The sequence below is a fragment of the Coptis chinensis genome, chromosome 9, assembly GCF_015680905.1.
Source record: "Coptis chinensis isolate HL-2020 chromosome 9, ASM1568090v1, whole genome shotgun sequence".
In the NCBI taxonomy this organism is placed as follows: Eukaryota; Viridiplantae; Streptophyta; class Magnoliopsida; order Ranunculales; family Ranunculaceae; genus Coptis; species Coptis chinensis.
Window position 1 is genome coordinate 67,057,929 of NC_141464.1, and position 19,558 is coordinate 67,077,486.

General features: G+C 36.0%; 3 long non-coding RNA genes across 3 annotated transcripts; 2 read left to right on the plus strand and 1 right to left on the minus strand.

Moving 5' to 3' along the window:
• The first annotated feature begins 5,594 nt into the window (after positions 1-5,594).
• On the plus strand, positions 5,595-9,093 carry LOC147477509 (uncharacterized). Its single transcript, XR_015207835.1, has 3 exons — positions 5,595-5,996; positions 8,826-8,964; positions 9,038-9,093. It is a non-coding gene; the product is annotated as an uncharacterized LOC147477509 (long non-coding RNA).
• On the minus strand, positions 6,030-6,762 carry LOC147477510 (uncharacterized). Its single transcript, XR_015207836.1, has 3 exons — positions 6,642-6,762; positions 6,505-6,535; positions 6,030-6,300 (listed from the first exon to the last, which is right to left on the minus strand). It is a non-coding gene; the product is annotated as an uncharacterized LOC147477510 (long non-coding RNA).
• A 1,267-nt stretch (positions 9,094-10,360) lies between the features above and the next one.
• On the plus strand, positions 10,361-15,155 carry LOC147477511 (uncharacterized). The gene is made up of 3 exons (XR_015207834.1): positions 10,361-10,430; positions 11,078-11,209; positions 14,205-15,155. It is a non-coding gene; the product is annotated as an uncharacterized LOC147477511 (long non-coding RNA).
• The last annotated feature ends 4,403 nt before the right edge of the window (positions 15,156-19,558 follow it).

Consider the following 19,558-nt stretch of genomic DNA (forward strand, 5'->3'; position numbering starts at 1 on the left):
ACACCCCGAGCCAATCCGGAAGCGGTCCCGCTATGAAATGGGAGTTCGTGTGGAAGCTTTTCCGGCGTAATTTGTGGGGCGTAACTCAATATTACGACCCGCGTAGCTTAGGGGGATATGGTACAGGGAACTTCGCCCAAAAAAAATATGACACCGAAGGGACCCGACCACGCACAAAATGGTCATTTGTTAATGAATCCTTAATGCAACACAAAGTAACAATGAAACTTTATTGGAACCTTTTCCGGAAAATCATGTTAAGAATTTCATCCCGAAATGCTACATCTATCGTCGAGTCCTAAAACAACAGATTTCTCTAAGGAGAAATGGGCAATAGAGAGCTCAAAAGAGCTACTCTATGAGATCATTCTTCTGAAGGTATTTCTATACCTTGAAAGCGGGATAAAGCGCCAAGTCTTTGGCCCATTAGTTACATAAGCGCCGGGCGGAGAAAGCTCTTGGAGCTTCCCATCATTCACTTCGCGAGCCGGGGCGCGACATATTTGGAAGTCGGAGGACCGTACTACGCCTAACCCTTCGCTCTCGAGGGACCGTAGATCGTCGAGCCTTCAAACTATGTGCCCAAAGGAGGTCTTGTACTTAAGTGTAACCGTTTGTAGAATTATTTATTGGCAATGTACTTAAGTGTAACATAGTTGTGTAGATTGGACTCGAGATATATCTTGACCAAAGTGGTTGCTTGTTCCTTAAAGTTTCGAATCGATTATGATGAGAGGCGATAGTTTTATCATTGTATGCAAACTTTGTATACAAATAACGAAGTCATATTTTGAAGCTTTTATTGGAACCTTTTCCAGAAAATCATGTTAAGAATTTCCCATGACACAACTTCATGGCATGCAGCAATTGCAAGATGTAGGACTTGCGTACACAAACTTGGACAAATAAATTATCATAAAGATTTCAACTTAAACTCAGAAATTTCAGATTGAATTAATGAATTAAAGTAAATTAATCCAAAGACACTACTAAATACCTCAAATAGTTTAAAACCTAAACATCATTAATGTATCTCAAAGTACAGATGTTGTTGATGAAATATGAATAAATCCTAATAGAATTCCTAGTAATCTTCCATTCTAAGGAGATATTTTTCATCCTTTGATCTCTTTGTTGTACTCATTTTCCTCTGTTTCTGAATCTTTACGGGGTTTTTTTGATGGACGATTTTCTTCAACAGAGTCTTCATCGTCTTCTAATATATCCGTAAATTTGAATGAAGGGAACTTTTCTTTTATACTATACTCATTCAGCCTTTTAACTTTGAAAATATACTCCTTCCCGCATTCTTTTCAAGCTTTTCCTTAATTTCTTGATTACTTTTCCCTGCTTTTTGACAAAATAAATGTAGGGTGCGGTTCAATTCTGAACTTTGTATCATTCTATAAAATAATTTTTAAGTATTTAGTCATGTACTTGCCTCGAAGTCAGCTCCATTATTTTTTGGATAGGAAACTTCGACTATTTTTGCGCCTTTTACCAAAGGCGACAAAAGTCGCTGTTTGATCTCCCCTCTCATCTTGTATGCATAGTTTAAGTAGGTACTGTTGATGTTTTAAAGTTGGAATTAGTAATGAATTATAAAACCTGAAGATGTAGTATTTATTAGTGATTCCTTTTACTGTCTTGTGGAGTCTTGTATGTTGTTTCACAATTAGTGCAAAAGGTTCGATCCTTTGTCAACATGCTTATAAGTGCAGTTCTCGCATGATTTGTAGCTCCACTTGGTTTCCAAATATCTTCACAAACTTTGCCCTGCAAGTGAATTGCTTTCCTGCAAAAATATGTTTATTAGTTCAGTTTTTATTAATTTCATCACGGTATTATTTAGGCATTTACTTGGTATACGATTGTGTGTTTCTTTTCCTAGTGAAATTAGCTCGAAATTGAGACTCTGTCTTGATTCATTAGTTCCTTCATTGAAGTAGGCAAATGCATGTCATTGCTTGTTCAATTTGAACTCTTGTATTTCTAATTTGATATCTACGAAAAAACAAATTAGGGATAAGTCATATTTGTTAATGCTTTTGTGAGGAATAGTAATGCTTTTGTTAACGAATATCACTGTTTCTCATCCGGTCGGCGTGGCCAAAATGTTCCAAATTCAAAGTACAACTTTATGCATGCGGATGTTAAACAAAGTTTGTATTCCTCTGTAAAATATGAAAATTCAAAACATTAGATTTGTACTTACTTCCATTATATATGTTTAACAGTCTATATAGCCCGATGATTAAGAATTGTACTTACTTCCAATCATTTTCAGGTATAATGATGTGATGATGAGCATCATATCTTCTTCTTGATTGCTGATATTTGCGGTCTATCGGAGTTGTCACCCCATAAGGCTATAGTAAGCTCACTTCCCCGATTACGTATTTACATAGTTAGGTGTGTAAGAAATTAAGTTAAAAACTAATTTATGTAGATTTTGTTTACCTTTCGTTTTTGTATTGTGATTTCCCTAAATCCTTGAGGTTTCTTTGGCCCGACTCGATAAGTTTTCCTATGAAATCTGATTTGTAGACATTGTTAGAAATTAGTTATAATAAACAATATTGGTATGTATAAAGAACTCACCTTTGGTATGAAAACTGAGATATCCTTTGTTTTCATAAGATCTTCAAATTTCTGAGCGAAAAATTATATATCGTTGAATGTCGTCCCAATTTCTTTCGAAGGAGATACTATAGTATCTTTTGTGAAAGAAATAGTGTACTTAGATCTTACTGGGCGATATCTTCCGGTTGTTTCTTTGACTTCAAATTTATCAATTACAAATATGTCTCCTTCTATCGGTTTCTTTTCAAACATGTGTTGGATTCTGGTGAAATCTTTGCATGAATTTGATTCGATTTGCACAATGTAATATAAGTGGATTAAAATTCAAAAATTATTTTGATATAAAAGAAGTAATTTTTTGAGTCTGTTCTACCTTTTCGTCAAGTAGCAGCATGTGTAGACCATATGATTGTGTCTTGTCCTGTAGATTAACAGCTTCCCACATTCTGCTTATGCGTGCTCGAACCTTCCAACTGTCAGATTTGTCGTTTACCTCATCGAAAAAATTGAATTTTCCAGTCATAATGTTACATTCACGGTATATCCAGCTATTAGAATTACAATTGTTATCACAATTATGATGAATATACAACCGTTTTGCTATGTATGCATGGACAGATGTATTATTTAGGCTGAGTTCATGGATTGAAATAACAACAGTTTACTAATACTATTAAAAAATCTAATAAGATTGAAAAAGAAATTATTGTCATGTGTACCTTTTCTCTGTAGTAGCTCTATAGTTTTCTGCAAATTATATTAATCGGTTGTCTTGTATTTATAAGTTCGAAGGTGTTGTTCTAGTTTTTAGAAGTATACCTGCTTTGGACTTGTACCGTATGTATAAGTTTAATTAGGCAATACTTATCTAAATTTGAAACCTGAGCGTAGGTAGAAGTTGAATTAAGGAATACTTCTCTGAATTAGAAATGGATAAGTATATAAAATAGAATTAATTTTAGTATGGTAAAGGGCGGACCAATCCAAGTTTGGCCCATTATATAGTGCAAATCTAACTGAAGTTAACAACAATTTAAACTTGTACGGAGATTAGCTAGAACAGCTCAAACTCTAGGTGCTCTTCAGGTGTTTTTAAACTCGGGACACTTGGCCTCCTCTTCTTTGCTGGAGGCCATTACCATTCGGCTTGATTTTATCACGAAAGTTTCATTTCTTGTGCATGGTGGAAAAAACCAATTCGGAGTCGACGCTGATGTTCTGTGTTTCACTGTTTCGTATGGTTCCACGTGCATCTGCAAATACGATTGTAGGAATTGTATTTGTTTTGTCTTGCATCTGTCCCCACCGTTATAGTAATTCTATCCTGGGCTTGCATGCATTTTGCATCTCTCTGTAGAATATATATAGTCTAAATTCCAAGTGCATATTCATTAACATATATGGAGATAAAATAGGTAGGGCAAACAGGCTAGAAAGATCATGTCACATAAATGTAAAACAAAAGACTAAGTAGTATCATAAATGTAAACAAAAGTTTCAAGTTTCGCCCCTTTGACTATTAGTCCGAAAGATCATATATATTCTTGTTGAGGCCGTTCATTGCTCGGGGCCGCCGCCGCTATTCTTTTTAATGATTGATAGAGTTGGAATGAGGAGCGAATCCGGACTCGATAGTTTAGGTCCTCCACTCCAAATTATTCCACCAATCGGGGTCTCCTACAATGAATTGCAATCGGTTCGGCAACTATATCGATTGAAGTGGTAGTCTCCTTAGACTTAGGCACTTATACATGACTTCATTCACTTGATGGAAGGGAAATGCAAGGCACTTTTACATAGGCAAAAATGCAGTTTTCACCCTTGAACTTGGCGCGTTTTATCACTTATCCCCAAACTTCACTTTAGACTTGTAAAACGTATCCAGCTTGTAAAACTTCACTTGGACTTGTAAAACGTATCCAGCTCCATTTTCAGCGTAGGATATTGGCCTAGTCCTTTCAGCGTCGCAGAGAATCTGCTAACAATGGGTGCTCTCCCATGGAAGGAATCAACTCTTCCTTCATCTATTGATGCTCGACCCTTGTATATGGTTCTACCTTGGCGTCTTTGTGATTCGGGCTTCAAGAGAATTATTTTTAAGATTAAGAACTTGAAGGCTAGACATTTGGTAGAGGATTTCTAGCTATTCTCCGATTATATTGTTGTTATGGAGATCGAGGTGCTCGAGTTCGCTCAGGCTGCTAAGATTTTGAGGTTAGGGAGCTGAAAACGCATTTTGACCTAATGCAAGTATCTTTGTTTCTAATGCAAAGTTTACTGGAACCTCATCAGACAATCTGTTGGAAGAGACGTCTTCATAAGACGCACTGAGTGTAGGTTGCACCTCTTCAACTCTAGTGAACTGAAGTTTCCAGCGAGGGCAATAAATAAGATGATGATCTACTCCACTCTCTTCGTTTGCAGATGGGACACCAAACGTAATTCTTGCCCAACTGCCACAGGTTGGATGACATTTTCAGTAACCAATCCAAAAATATCGAGTCAAGCCATTACGTCGTAAAAACACGTAGTTCTTCATCCAGCGTTCTCAATATCTAGCCTGTAGTTTTTTTGCATATGCATATTATTATTTATTGAGATGTTTTGTCCGACATTGTAATTGTTAAGACACGCATAATTTTTATCGTTTAGAAACCGATGTTGAGGAGGTTTATTCGACGGCAGTCTAACAATAGTAGTCGATAAATTTTTGAGATCGTCTTAGGAATGGTACCTAAAAAGTTGTTGTTTGATAACATAAGTATCATGGCCGGAAGTTGTATCTCCCATGTTTCTAGACAATTTGCGGAGAAATAATTTCTTGACAAAGCAAAGTCTCGACAATTTGAGAGACTAAAACAGAGGAGGTGGTGAGAGAGAATTTGTGAGCTTGTTATCGATAGAATTATAGTTTCGATATTGTGTTCAGAAAGCCATTCATGGAAGTTTCCATTGAGCTCATTCTCGCTTAGATCAACGGGTTCGACGACATGACCTCAAAGATAACTGAGACAACATGCACTTTGGAGCTACATTAGCATTGTTGGTCCAAGTAAGGTTGTTTCCTCCAAGGTTGAAAACCCTCAGTTTGCAGATGGGACACCATACGTAATTCTTGCCCAACTGCCACAGGTTGTATGACATTTTCATTAACCAAGCCAAAAATATCGAGTCAAGCCATTACGTCGTAAAAACACGTTGTTCTTCATCCAGCGTTCTCAATATCTAGGCTGTAGTTTTTTTGCATATGCATATTATTATTTATAGAAGTGTCTCAAGTTCTGCTATTAAGCCACAAAAATTCACAACCCTATTCTATGAAATGTAGTTGAAACAATAAGAGTTGTGAATGCAAGAAAAAAACTTAGAAAAAGTAGTAGTTACAGAAGATCTGAATTAATCTGTTCTGAAAGGTAAGTCTAACATCACAACTTTTTATTTGCTCCTTTTCATCAGTATTTCATCTTCTTCTTCCTATTATTCTTCTAAATTCTTCTTTTATGGTTTTTTTTCTAAATGATCTCGCCGGACTTTATTTTCCACTTCATCTGTCAATCCTTTGTAGTCTTCACAATAAATAGTATTCTTGTGTATCCTGCAGTAACAGAGTCTGTTTTGCTCAATTATAATCCACGGATCACTTAATTTTTGAGTAATCATCATTCTATTGCAGTTGAAACTATTTTCGTCAACATCTATGCTATCCATGTCGTTTACCTGCATTATTTGATCGAATTTTAGTCACAATTAATATAAAATTTGATTCCTATATAACAGAAAATATGAATATGATACTGAACTATATTTTTCTTATTATTCAAATTCGGTTTTTAATCGTATTAGCTTGTAAAACATGCACTATTGTTTCTATTGCTAAGAACAAATACAGCGAATAAATACCATGGTAGATTATGAAATTACCTCGTAGATGATTTTATCTCTTATTAATAATCTGCAAAGAAAATAAAAATTGTGTAAGTTTTAAAAAAATAAATCACTACGATACTTATGATAAGCCTGTATAAAAATTGTTAGTATAATTTTTTTTTTTTTTTTACCTTCAGCTACTGCATTGTGGTATACGGGAAGTTGTGTTGTTAAATTTATAAGGATCTATTGTGATATGGTTTTAGAAGTTTAGTTAAACTCATCTTTATAGTGTTTCTATTTTATGAAAACTCTAAGTAGGAGTCCATTTGATATGTAGTCTTCGGTGAAAGGTGTAAATGGGTCTACCAAAGATATTTCATGGCAATTACAGAGTCTTTTGTTAGAGTTGGTCACTATGCATTAGTGTTTTGAGTCTTGTGTAGTTGTCTCATGACAGTCCAAATCTCTTTCAGTCGAGTCCAGCACTCATTATATGAACTCCTTGCTATTCCTTCATGAGCTCTGGCAGTCCAATTGACTCCCATCAGCCCATAGCCAATATTACGTTTAGATCACGATGATGACCATGTCTAGAAATAACACTGATAAACACCAGAACAGAGGACGTACCACTACTTTTAAAGTGCTCTATGTTTGGCAATATCTATTAGCCACGCCTTACCATGTTAAAGATCATTTGCACACAAAAAAACAGGTGAGCCCTAAAGTCAGAAGTTTAGGGCCTGTTTGTAATCAAAAGTTTAAATGTATGGAAGTTCCGCTCATTTTCGTTCAACTTGATACAAATAAGCGATATGTTCCCACTCCTTAAATAGACAAATAGCTGGAGCAAAGTTGGAACTGCTAGAAGTTTAAGATTGTTATATGGATGTTGGCGAGCGAGCTTCCAAAGAGTAGAACCTTGGTTTAAAGTTACTTTAAACAATCGTAATTAAAGTCAAAACAGAAAATATCGCTGACTGTAATTGCCCGAGTTCATGAGCATGAATACAGAAAATATCCACAACCACGTCTCTGAGAATGGGGTTTTTCTCGATGCTCGAATCTAATATGTTTACTCCTCCTACCATTAATGAAGCTTGTACATCAGAAAAAAAACTCAGCTACAGATAGGAGCCTATGCCTTCCAAATTCTTTTTTATCTGTCTCTGACGCAACTGTAGTACGTTAAGGCAGTGAGTGTGATTAGGAATCTTCTCCGCCTGTTTGTGAGTGCTCATACTGGTTGCCTGGAGCTCCAAATGAGTGCGACTTAGATCGTTTTCAAGCTTACTCAGGGAAGAGTGTAGTTTTTCCATCTCGAGCATGCAGGGACCAGACCTTACAACACGGATGTTAAGCTCTGCAGTCCCTCCAATAACCTGCGATGAGAAACGAAAAAAAATGAGAAGGACAAAGAAAGATAGAACTAAATACATGCATAACAATAGTAAATAGGAAAACAGAAAGCCTCACCCCTGATAAGCATCTCGCTATGTGGGTGTTATCCATGAAAGTAGATTGGTCAACTTTCAAGGGTCCCTTTTCAGGATTTCCACCAATGAAAAACTCAGGGCTCAAAACAGTATGAACTTGAAGAGGTAAGTTTCCAATACTCGGAGTATTGGTATCATCCTTCATGCATGGTAATAACCTCTCCAACTGCTGCTCCAGTTGCCTCTCCAACTGCTACTGTGGCTGGAAAGGCATTGGAGCAGAATCCTTCTTTTGTGGACACCCTTGCTGCCAAGATACCCTTTGCAACCAATGTTCTTTCTTTTCTTGTTTGTCGGATATGCTCGTAGCATTGGTTTCCAACACTTTAACTTTCTTGAATGTATCAGTCCTAGCATCCCCCTTTCGCTTGGATCCAAGGTTTAAAGTCCCTTTAAACAATCGTAAATAAAGTCAAAACAGAAAATACCGCTGACTGTAATTGGCCGAGTTCATGAGCATGAATACAGAAAATATCCACAACCACGTCTCTGAGAATGGGGTTTTTCTCGATGCTCGAATCTAATATGTTTACTCCTCCTACCATTAATGAAGCTTGTACATCAGAAAAAAAACTCAGCTAGAGATAGGAGCCTATGCCTTCCAAATTATTTTTTATCTGTATTTGACGCAACTGTACTACGTTAAGGTATTGAGTCTGATTAGCAATGTGATGAAGCAACTGAAGACACCTTTTCCCATCTTCTCACTAACATCTTAATCAATCAGGTTATTTTGTTAAGCGATGATGGTCAGCTGTTCATGTTTCCTAATTATCTATCTTAGATGATTTTGCGTTCTTATTGATTTGTTTTCCCTTTCAGTTGTTTTCTCCTTTCAATTCACGCTCTTCTTAATTAGCTTGTTCTTTGATTCAGTATTGCCTACATGGTTGAAGTGAAGGATTGTTGTATTGGGACTTCTTGTATTAAGCAATCTGGCTTCCAAGCACAGGTTGATAGTGGGACATCATTCACATTGCTTCCAGATGAAGCCTATAAGAAAGTTTCTTTGGAGGTATTTCTTGCCTTTTTAAACTATGTTTTTGACTCCTTTTCACCAGCCCAACACTTTTCTTTCTTTATGTTAGTTTGACAGAGGAGTAAATGCCAAAAGGTCCAGCTATGAAGGATCCCCATGGGAGTATCTTGCTATGAGGCCATGTAAGTTGCAGCACTTGGTAAAGGGTACTTTATGAGCTTTCTCCCACGTGATTCTTGCTTATTTGTGCTGCTGCTTATGTAACAGCTCTGAGGAGTTGCGCAAGATTCCCTCTGTGACATTAATGTTTGCACTCAACAATACCTTTGTCGTTTGTAATCCAATTTTCCTTATACATGGCGATCAGGTATATTCTTTGTTTCTTGATCCGAGTTTTCATCTCTTAACTTGTTAATTGTCTGCAAAGTGTGTGCTAGAGCTTATTCTCTATTGCATTAAATCCTGGATAGGGTTTAAGAAAACTCGCTGAGGCTTAAGCCTCAAGGTGCGCCTGGAGCCTTTTATGATTTTACTGCCTTGAGGCTCAAGTCTTATATCTTTTTCCATTTTCTAATTTTATGTATCTCTTTTGATTACCTCATAACTTCTTTAAAGAGTAATGACTACAAACTCCCTGTTAGGCTATGTGTTGAAAATCAAAACACCTCAGTCTATTAGAAATCACAACCTTCCATCATCCAACCACATTTTTCCTCATTTACTTGTTATAAATTTTATTACAATTGGTATTACTACTATTATTGCTATTACTGTTGTTATTATTACTATTTATAAAGAAAAAATTATGATAATAATAATAATTATTAAGCCGTCAAGCGCCTCGAGACTCACTTCAAGCGTCAAGAAAGAAACTTCTTTCAAATTACATGAAGTAATAGAGGGGTGTCCTTTATTTTAGCTCTTGATTTGGGAAACCCCTCATTCGTGCCCTTTGAGATAATGTTTTCTCCTAATATTGTTTTGCATGAACTCGTTATCTTTTCGGTCCTTTTATTGTCATCCAAATGTTTGAGAAAAAAAGAGAGCACCCTAACTCAGCTTCAAATTTCAAGATGAAATGTTTGGATTAGTTGAGATCGTAGATGTTTGATGTGCTCTTTATTTGTTGAAAACTTGAATAACTAAAACTTGTTTTCAAATTATATAATCCTCTTTGAGGAACACATATTTCTTTAACTCTTGTTGTGCAAGGAGGTTCTTATGTGAACTCCAAAGAAAGTAGTCAAACCTAAATGGTTGGATTTGTTGGCTTGAGGAGTCACCGGATTTTGTCTAGCTATACAGTCCATGAAGGAGACTTTGGAATCATCGGCCGTAAGTTGAGATACTTTTGCAGAATTTTAATGTTTTATCCCCCCTTCCCTCCCCTCCTCCTTTGGTTTTATTACTTCATAGTGAATTGCTTATGCAGAGAACTTTATGACTGGCTACCGCATTGTGTATGATCGGGAAAATCTGAAAACATTGGTCACGTTCAAATTGTGAGTACACAAATTACTCACATTTATCTTGTATAACAATTTAACCGTTTTAAGCTAGCTGTTTGTAACTTGAATTTCATCTTGGCATATTAATGTGTAATACTACAATAGTTAAGGATTTCAGAATTGTTGGAATTCGTTTGGAATTCTGAAATATTCTGAAAAATCCGACCAAAATTTGAAATTATTATGTTCCACTGCCAAAATTAGCTTATGTTCCACTGCCTGTTTCCATGGTTATGTACCTTATACAGGTCTTGTGACAGAACACACACACACACACACACACACACACACACACACACTCTGCAGTGCATGTACAAACTCATAATTGGGAGCATCGTTAACTTTGGTGAGGAAAGCGCCATGTTCTAGGCATGTGGCACCACTAATCTGTATATAAATCCCATAGTGGTTTACCTTTTATCAGGACCCTTGGTTTGGTCCTTCCACTAATATGTATAGCAAATGTGATGACAGCTTGGTTCTTATGACTATGTTTAACTTAAGATCTTTCCCCTCTCTTCCTTGACCATCAATATATTTGAAATACCACATTGTATTATGCAACTTCTTCTCTTTTCCTAAATTTTTAGGATGTTTTGACACCAAAGCACTATATTTTTGAAAACTATGTCAATCCATAGTACCAGATGTATGCATCCAAGTGAACTGGAGCTTCAGCCATGGGGCATCGCTTTGTGGGGTATAGGGATTATCAGGGAATCGGCTTGAGACATCACTTCCCGGTTAAGCGGAAATGGGCTCTTGGACTTCAGGTTAATTTTTATGTTATATTTCTTATCCTTGCATGAAAAACATATGAACCTGTTTCTTGGATCTATTTTTGTCGATATAACGGAGTAGGTGCTTGAATTCTGAATTTTTTGTTATATTCTTATCCTTGAAATATACGCTAACACGCGATATAACGGAGTCCTGAATTTAACTTTCGTCCAAGTAATCATGTTGGTCACCTCAATTTATTTGCATGTCACTATATGTCTTTTTATACATACTCTAACAAACTTAAGAGCACCGACAGAAATCGGGACATAGAAACAAAAAAATTTGGTGTTTGGAAGCATCGAAGTGTTTAGAATCATTACCTTCGGCCCAAAATGGTCTTCTCACTGCATTGTTGAATGAGTACACAATCCGAACATTAATGTACTTAATAAAGTTTGCATGTTAAGAAGAATTCAAAACATTAAAAAGAATAATTAAGAATAGATAAGATTCCATACAATATGATTTAATAGAATCATGAAGAAGACAGAGTAGAAGGGAACGTTAAGGTAGCTAACATTATCTCCTACTGTCCGTAGTACTACAGGGCTTAGGAGATAATCAATTACGTTGAAGTAAGGAGGATTTGATCTCTGTGCTGTTTATGGCCATACTGTCTCTATTTCGTTGAAAGGAGATTTTCCTATAAAACAATGTAAAAAAAATAAAATCAGTGTCTAAAATATAAAAAATATAATAATCATTTGTTTTAAGAAAATACCTTTGAGTGTAATAATATTCAGATTGAATTGAAAACTTCTTTATAGACAATGTTTTGTGTATGTCCTTCAGGCTCGTCCCCATTCCTTCGATTAAAAACTTGAGTCCCTCTCGTGAGCTTGTTCTTGAAACCGCAACATATAAACGGCCATGAGTGAAAACTGGCGTTGGCAAATATATTCCAACTTTTTGAATGTTTGTCCCCGGCTTTTGTTTATGGTCATAGCTTAAACAAACTTTAACAGGAATTGCTTCCTTCAATTCAAATGGCCATTTTCAGACGCTTGGGGACAAAACTATTCTTGGAATAAAGACTGGATCTCCTACTTTGCTGTAATAATATCCGCGATATATCACTTTGGAAGCCAATTTTGTGACGATCATCCTAGTCCCATTGCGATCCTCGACTCTGATTAAGGTTTCTCATTAACATGATCGGAACACCAACTTTTAAATCCAGTTTGTGGTTCGGTATGCCGGAAAATTCTAGAGTGTTTAAGAATTCTGTCGGGTATAAAACATCTTGTTCAGCACTTTTACCTTGAATTGGACTTAGTGAGTCTGCACTTAAGTATCTCTTTAGTTCTATTGGGAGTTCTGAAATTATTGTGGAGTTAATTTCATCAACTGTTTCGTTCCTCGGGGCTAGAATGCTTCTTTCTTTAAGATATTGAATATCTCAGATATTTGTTGACCAAATCGGATATATGCATGACACAATATCTTCTATTGGATTATCACTATCCGAATAAGGTGTCTTCCGGAATTTTGATCCAAGTTGATTCCACCTCGTCACTCATTCTAGAAGTAGGAAGATTTCCGTCTCCAAGGTCTAAAACCCATTTGCTAAACTCTTCAATAGACTTTGTTGTAGCTGATTCTATATTTCCATTCTTGACAAGATGTTCTCGTTAAGTGAAAGACTTTGCAGTTTTTCCATAATTTTGACTTGTTGATAGAAGCATCAACAACATTAGTTCTTGTGCCTCTTGGAATGACTGGTAATATCTCGTGCGAAATCTCCTCCCATTAGGAATGTTTTACCACCAAATTCTTTGCCTTGTGATTTAAAAAGATCCTCCGATTAATGCGGTTTTTATCGCTTCAAATCCATGTCTCGTGAGTCATTGGTGCTTCGTCCCACACTATTAGATCAGCCCGCCTCGATAAGGTTGTGTAATAATGTCCCTTGAGAGATGTCACAATTGGTGTTTTCATCACCGGAATAACAATTTTAAACCTAGAGTGAGCAGTCCTTCCACACGGAAGTAGGAGCGCAGACTATCCCGTAAGACGAATCGCAAGAACAATCTTTCCTTCGTGAATCGAAGTTTAGATATAATTGTTTTGTAAAGATATGTTTTGCCGGTTCCTCCAAGATCCCAGAAACGAAAAAAAACACCTCCTGATTGAGATTGAACTGCATCATTAACAGAGTTGAATACCTCACGTTGATTAGCGTTCATTCCGTTGTTAAGAATCTCATATTCTTTTCGCAACTCATTGCAGTCGTAGTCTAATTCTTCAGCAATCAATCTGTTATCTGTGGAGATCCTTGAAGACATATTAAATTTCGGGAAATCAGGAATGTTTGTGAGAGATAATCCTTTTTCAGCCATAATTTGTTCAATCTCACAGAGAGTCTCATTTCTAATCTGTTCTTCAGTGAGTTGGAGATTCTCATTATTGTTCTTCTTTCTATATCGAAACAAAATATCTTCTCCGAGGTGCTTTTGATGTTTCTCCCAAAGTTTTTCAGGATATGTCACCCCACAAAACAAAATCAATGTGACGAACAATTGTCTCAAAGACTTTGGAACTTGCCAATGACTTGCTTCCTCCATAGCGTCATCCCATTCACTGTCGTCCTCAAGTAATCCATGTGCCTTGATATAAAAATGAAAAATTAGAATAATAATGTAACAATATGAATTGCATTTTAATAGTAAACCATCATAAATGAGCTAAGGTTTTATGATTAATACATACTATTTTTTTTTTTTCAATATCTTTTTCTGATGAAATGTTTTTACATCTAAATGAATTCTCGATAACGTGTAAACTCTCCTCTTATATTAATTTCAGTAATACATTCAGTAGAGTCCTTGATTTTCAGCATATATTAGAATGTTAGTTTAAGCAGTAGTACATTAATCAAATCTCCAAAGTAACGTGTAAAACAAAAAAAAAGTAAGTGTTGTATATATATATATATATATATAATATTGTCTTCTTATTATTATTTTTGGAATAACTGTTTTGCAGGATTGGTTTCACGAATCAGGTGGGAGACATCCCATTAGACTGGGCATTAGGAGCTTTTATCATGCAAAATTTGTCAGACTTGGACAGAGAACAACTCCTAATTTTATTCCCCATCGTCCCATCCAATCTAATTCACGACTCAGTCAGTGAAGGAAGATATCAATCATAGCACTCGCATTGCAAGTCAGGACTGGAAAATGGGCCAGATTCAGCAGAGCGCGAAAACAGAGATTTTTCGAGTTGCTTGTGCCTGACATGCTATAACATGTCACGACTGCAATGAGTACAGTGAATAACATGTCGCAACTCATTGCAGGAAAACAGATAATTATAATGTCTCCTGACATGCTATAACATGTCGCAACTCATTTTTCGCAACTCATTGCAGCCACTGAGTACAGCAGGAATCCGGGATAATCCTTTGCTATATATGATTCTCTTTTTATTAGCTCGCAAATACGCTTAGTGATGTTCATTCGGAAGTGAGATAGTTAAGAACTGCAGAGGCGATCTGATAAGTTGACTGGAGAGGTTTTGGCATGTAAGTCTATAGGCAAGGAGAGACTGGTCACTGCAGAAGATCTTTGTAGTAGAAAACTTGAGATAGAAATAATGGCAAGGTTGTCTGGCCACCAAACGATGAGAAAAGGTACACAGTTTATTCGGAAGTGAGATAGTTAAGAACTGCAGAGGTGACGGAAGCAAATGTCTACAATAAACTGCCGAAACATTAGAGCAAGTGCTTCTTGTAAAGAAATAAAAATACTCGTCATCCCGGCTTTCTGTTATGACTTTATTTATATTTGAAATTCCAAAAATGCGCAGGCAAATAGGTTACTGAAAGCCAGTAACAAAATGTTGTGTGAGTTGTTGTGTCTTGTTTTTTAAAACATGAACATAGACTGGAGAGGTTTTGAATCAGTACATATGAATCAGTTTGAACTTCTAAAAGTATATGCGACAGATTTTAGGCAAGAAAACAATATAAAAAAAAATTAATATGGAATATGTAATAAAATATACCTGACATGCTGCTCTGAAAGTTGGATAAACTTTTCCATTAACAGTTTTAATATCTTCATAAGACAAAGGACCTTTGACGATATTCAGCAACAGTCGCAGATAAAATCTCTCTCCTGAAGTAGGATGTGCGTAGTAGACACGTCCAATTTTCTTCCCATTTTTTCTTGGTTTCCACTTCCTTTCCTTCTTATCCCATACGAATTGAGTAGGAAAATCGACATCACGTAAGACCCATAGCTAATTACGGATACTCAATATTTGCTTTAAACCACTCTGTGAACTTGGTTTTGATGAAGATTTCGTTTACAACATCTCTTGCATCATCTCTCACTATAATAAACCAAATGCTCACCTTCAAGATGGAATGGTAACCTTTCAACGCCAGTGTCTTTCAGATGAATATCAAATTTCAATAGTCTCCAAACCGCCTTCGTATGGATAAGAATCGGCAAATCTAAGAAATTTGCAACTTCATCAACGCCCTTTACTATTTGATGAGTACTATCTTTAATCAGTAACCATGTTTTCAACAATAATTGCAGTAGCCCTGTCCCTTCCCTTGTTAATGTATTTGAAAAGGTATTTGATTGATCTTCCCTTGTTGCGGTGTTCCACATTAATATGAGCTTGGTACTTAACTATCAAATCAACATTATGTGGAACAACCCATCTGTTATCAACTTCTATATTCTTCTTCATTCCCTTTTCGATGGTTATTTAGCCTCACAGTAAAACTGTGGAAGTCATTGTCGCCAATGGTTGTTTCTTCACTAAACGGTCTTGGATAGAACTTAGTACACTTTTTTTTCTCATTCATGCAAGGGGAATCTAAGTTTTCTATTCCGCATGGCCCATGTATCATGAATTCTAGCACTGAATCATAAGCAATTTTGTCACCAATTGGGGTCGGTAACTCTCTGCTGATATGAGCTTGTTGATTAGTGAAGGAGTAGTAGGCTTCAAGCGTTGTCCAGAAAAAAGTAAAATGTGAGTCGCGGTAAACCTCTCTTTTGGAATTCAATAGTGTATAATGCTGCAAAACATTAACAAAACCCGTATTTATTAATATTTTCATAAAATATTATGAATTTTTAAATTAATTAAAAAAACCATATATTATATAGGTTACCGCCCAAGCCTTTCCAAATTTTTTTTGCGCTTTTGTAAATCAGTCATCGGCTTTCGTGCAATTTCATCTCAAAACTCTTGCAACAATATCGGAAAGTCTTACGGTTTATAACCGGGGAGCTATCATGTCAATACATCTCTACGGATTTTACGGCCATTTAGGGTTGCATGTAAAAGTAATGAAGAGATCGGGGAACTTTGTGTGCCTGCATATTGCAATGGCATCTTGATAGTTCTCGTACCATGTACCGCGGACCACCCGCGGAAAGATGAAGGAAGAACTAACCGTTTTGCCTTGATTACGGGCCTCGTGGTCACCAAAGAACAACCTGCATCTACTAATCCTTGATACAATTCTGCCCGAATCGTTTGTTGATTATTTCAACCCAATCCATTCTATTTTGTTCAATTTTGTATAAGAATCTACACAAAGTTCTTCTTGTCAATTTTTTCCCCCTAACTATAGTCGGCCTTCATCAAGGCGTCGAAGTTGTAATCTAAAAGCATAGTATTCTCTCATGCTAATATTTTTTCTTTTTTCCAACTACTGCATTGTTTCTATATGGAATGTCAAGGTATCCATCTTCAAAGATGGGGAACAAAAGTGGATACTGCATTGCCATGAAACTTGGAAGCAATTCGTTGATTCTCTTCAAGCCAAATCCTTTTTTGTCCACAATAACATCTCTGTGCTCGTTAAATTCATCACCATTGCCAACGATTAGACCAGCTATCTCATTTGATGATGGCAAATTATAAAGTCTTCCATCTTTTTGTCTTCTATTAATCAATTGTATGCTGACGTCGGCCACATGACATTCTTTAAATCTATCCCTTGCCATTCTATAAGTCTTGGTGAGTTCGTTGGTAACATTCAACATATTTATCAGTTCTTGAACAATGCTAGAATCTAAAGCATATTTTGGATTCCTCTTAACAATTTTCTTACTAAGAGAGTTCAACCTGTGGGTGACTTCATTTTCAGTATCATGTATGTACAACTGTGCAAACCTTGGACGTACTCCTTCAGCTGGAAGCAATGTTCCAATTTTGTGGTGATTTTGCCCTTTTATTTTATAAACAAAGGGTGCCTTTCCATCATTAACTGAGCTCGAACTTGTCCCATAGATGTGAACGCGAACATTGAGTTGTAAATGCTGATGTTTTCCATGTAATTTAACGATTTTGACCCTCCATTGCAATCCAAAAGATTCTTCAAAAATTCTGGAGTATCTTTTAAAAGAGGCAATTGAACCTTTCCATTCTGACAACATATTGAGAATTTAGGATTAATAGGTTTTTTGCTCCTATCATTCCTTTCTTCGCATTACCCGCATAATAGCTCCAAGATGAGAACATATGGATGTTGGACATCCAAAATCCAAAGGCTCAAAACAACTTCCTGCAAGGCAAAAAGATAATAAAAATTAAAGAATTTAATTATAATAAGAATATAAAAACATTGCTGAATTTAATTATAATAAGAATATAAAACATTGCTGTAAGAAAATTACTTTTATGTGAGACATCTATTCCACATGAAATGGAAACTTCAGTTTCATTGTCCACTTCAATGTCGGAATCTGATCCACTCATTTGTGATAGGTAATCATCATCACTTTCATCGTCAATGTAATTATCGTTTCCAATGCTCTTCAAATTCAAATCTCTTTTTCGTTTAGCTCTATTTATTTTAGCTTCTTCTTCACTTGTTCGGGCATAGATACTGTTTAAAAAATAATAATATGTCATTTAATAAAGTATTTGGTGCTATAAGAACAATAAATTGAATACATAAGAAGAAAATATTTACCAAAACGTTTCATTCTACTAAGACGATTAGATTTATAACTTCTCTTCTGTGTTTTCCTCCTCTGTTTACTTTTGACTGGGGTAGACTTTGTAGTTGTTGTTTTTCTAACTGATACTTGATGCTGACCTGCAATTTAAGAGTAACATTAGTATCATGAATATATAAAGTACTTGTCAGAATCGTTGTAAGTTAAGACATACTTTCTTGTGAAGGAACAATGTCACCAGAAGTTTCTTCCATATTATTAGGCTTGGTCTTCTTTGGAGAAATTTGAATCTCTACTTGAATTTCATCCGAATCTTTCTCTGCGTTAATGAGTGCTTTTCTTTTCAACTTAGCACGCATGTTGCGAAACCAAGTAACTATATTTTTTTCTGAAACATTACCGTGTTGATTTAGTTCAGCCTTCAAATTGTTAATTATCTCTTTATTTGGACTTCCATTGAATTGATCAAATACTTGATGTAGTTTTTCAAGTTGGATTGTTGTTGGTGTCCATCGCTTTCTACTGGATAAATTCTCGTCAACTGAAATCATGTAGAACAGAATACTGCTGGAAGCCTGGAAAGAAAATGAGTAAGTTAAAGTAGATAATCAAACAAATATGTGAATTTAGTGATATTTCTTGTGCACGTAGTAGTGTTACTTACTTATTTTGACTATACCGGTGCTAGCAAGTTACCCTTTCATAGCTAAGATTTCTGGGTTCAAACGTGACACTTCAGGTGGATGTGAAATGCTGTAGTTTTACAGCTATAGAGCATCAATAAGGGTTTGATGCATGCTATTCACCTGAAGCTAATAACCCTGTTCAATTCAATGCTTATACATGGTTCTTGAACCATTTCTTTGTGATAGAGAGGTAAAAAGGATGCTAAAGAATTAACTAAGCCATAATTTCAACTAAGTCATAATTTCAACCAAGTTTGCTTAAAGCCATTGAGGTATCTAATATGCCGTTGATAGAGAAGTGACCGATTTTAAAGTGAAATGTAAACTGATCTGTCTATCCATACACATTAGAAATCCTGTTATCTCCTTTGTAAGAGCATTATTAGTGATTGAAAGTCGAATTCTGATGGATACAATCATACAATACAACTACCCACCCCAGCATATATTACTCAAGTTTCAACTAAGCCATAATTTCAACCAAGTTTGCTTAAAGCCGTAAACATCGTCATCAAAGGTATATATCAAAATCATTTCGCACTGGCTTCCAGTAAAAACTATGGTATTACTACCAATATATCTGAGGATTTTTAAGACACTGCGCCATCACCATCTTTGGTGGATAAGAGTAAAATTGGCTCACACCACTGCAATTGCCGACGTGGTGTATGTGCCGTCTTCCAGTTTGTCTAAAGCATAGGGCATTCCACATGCCACA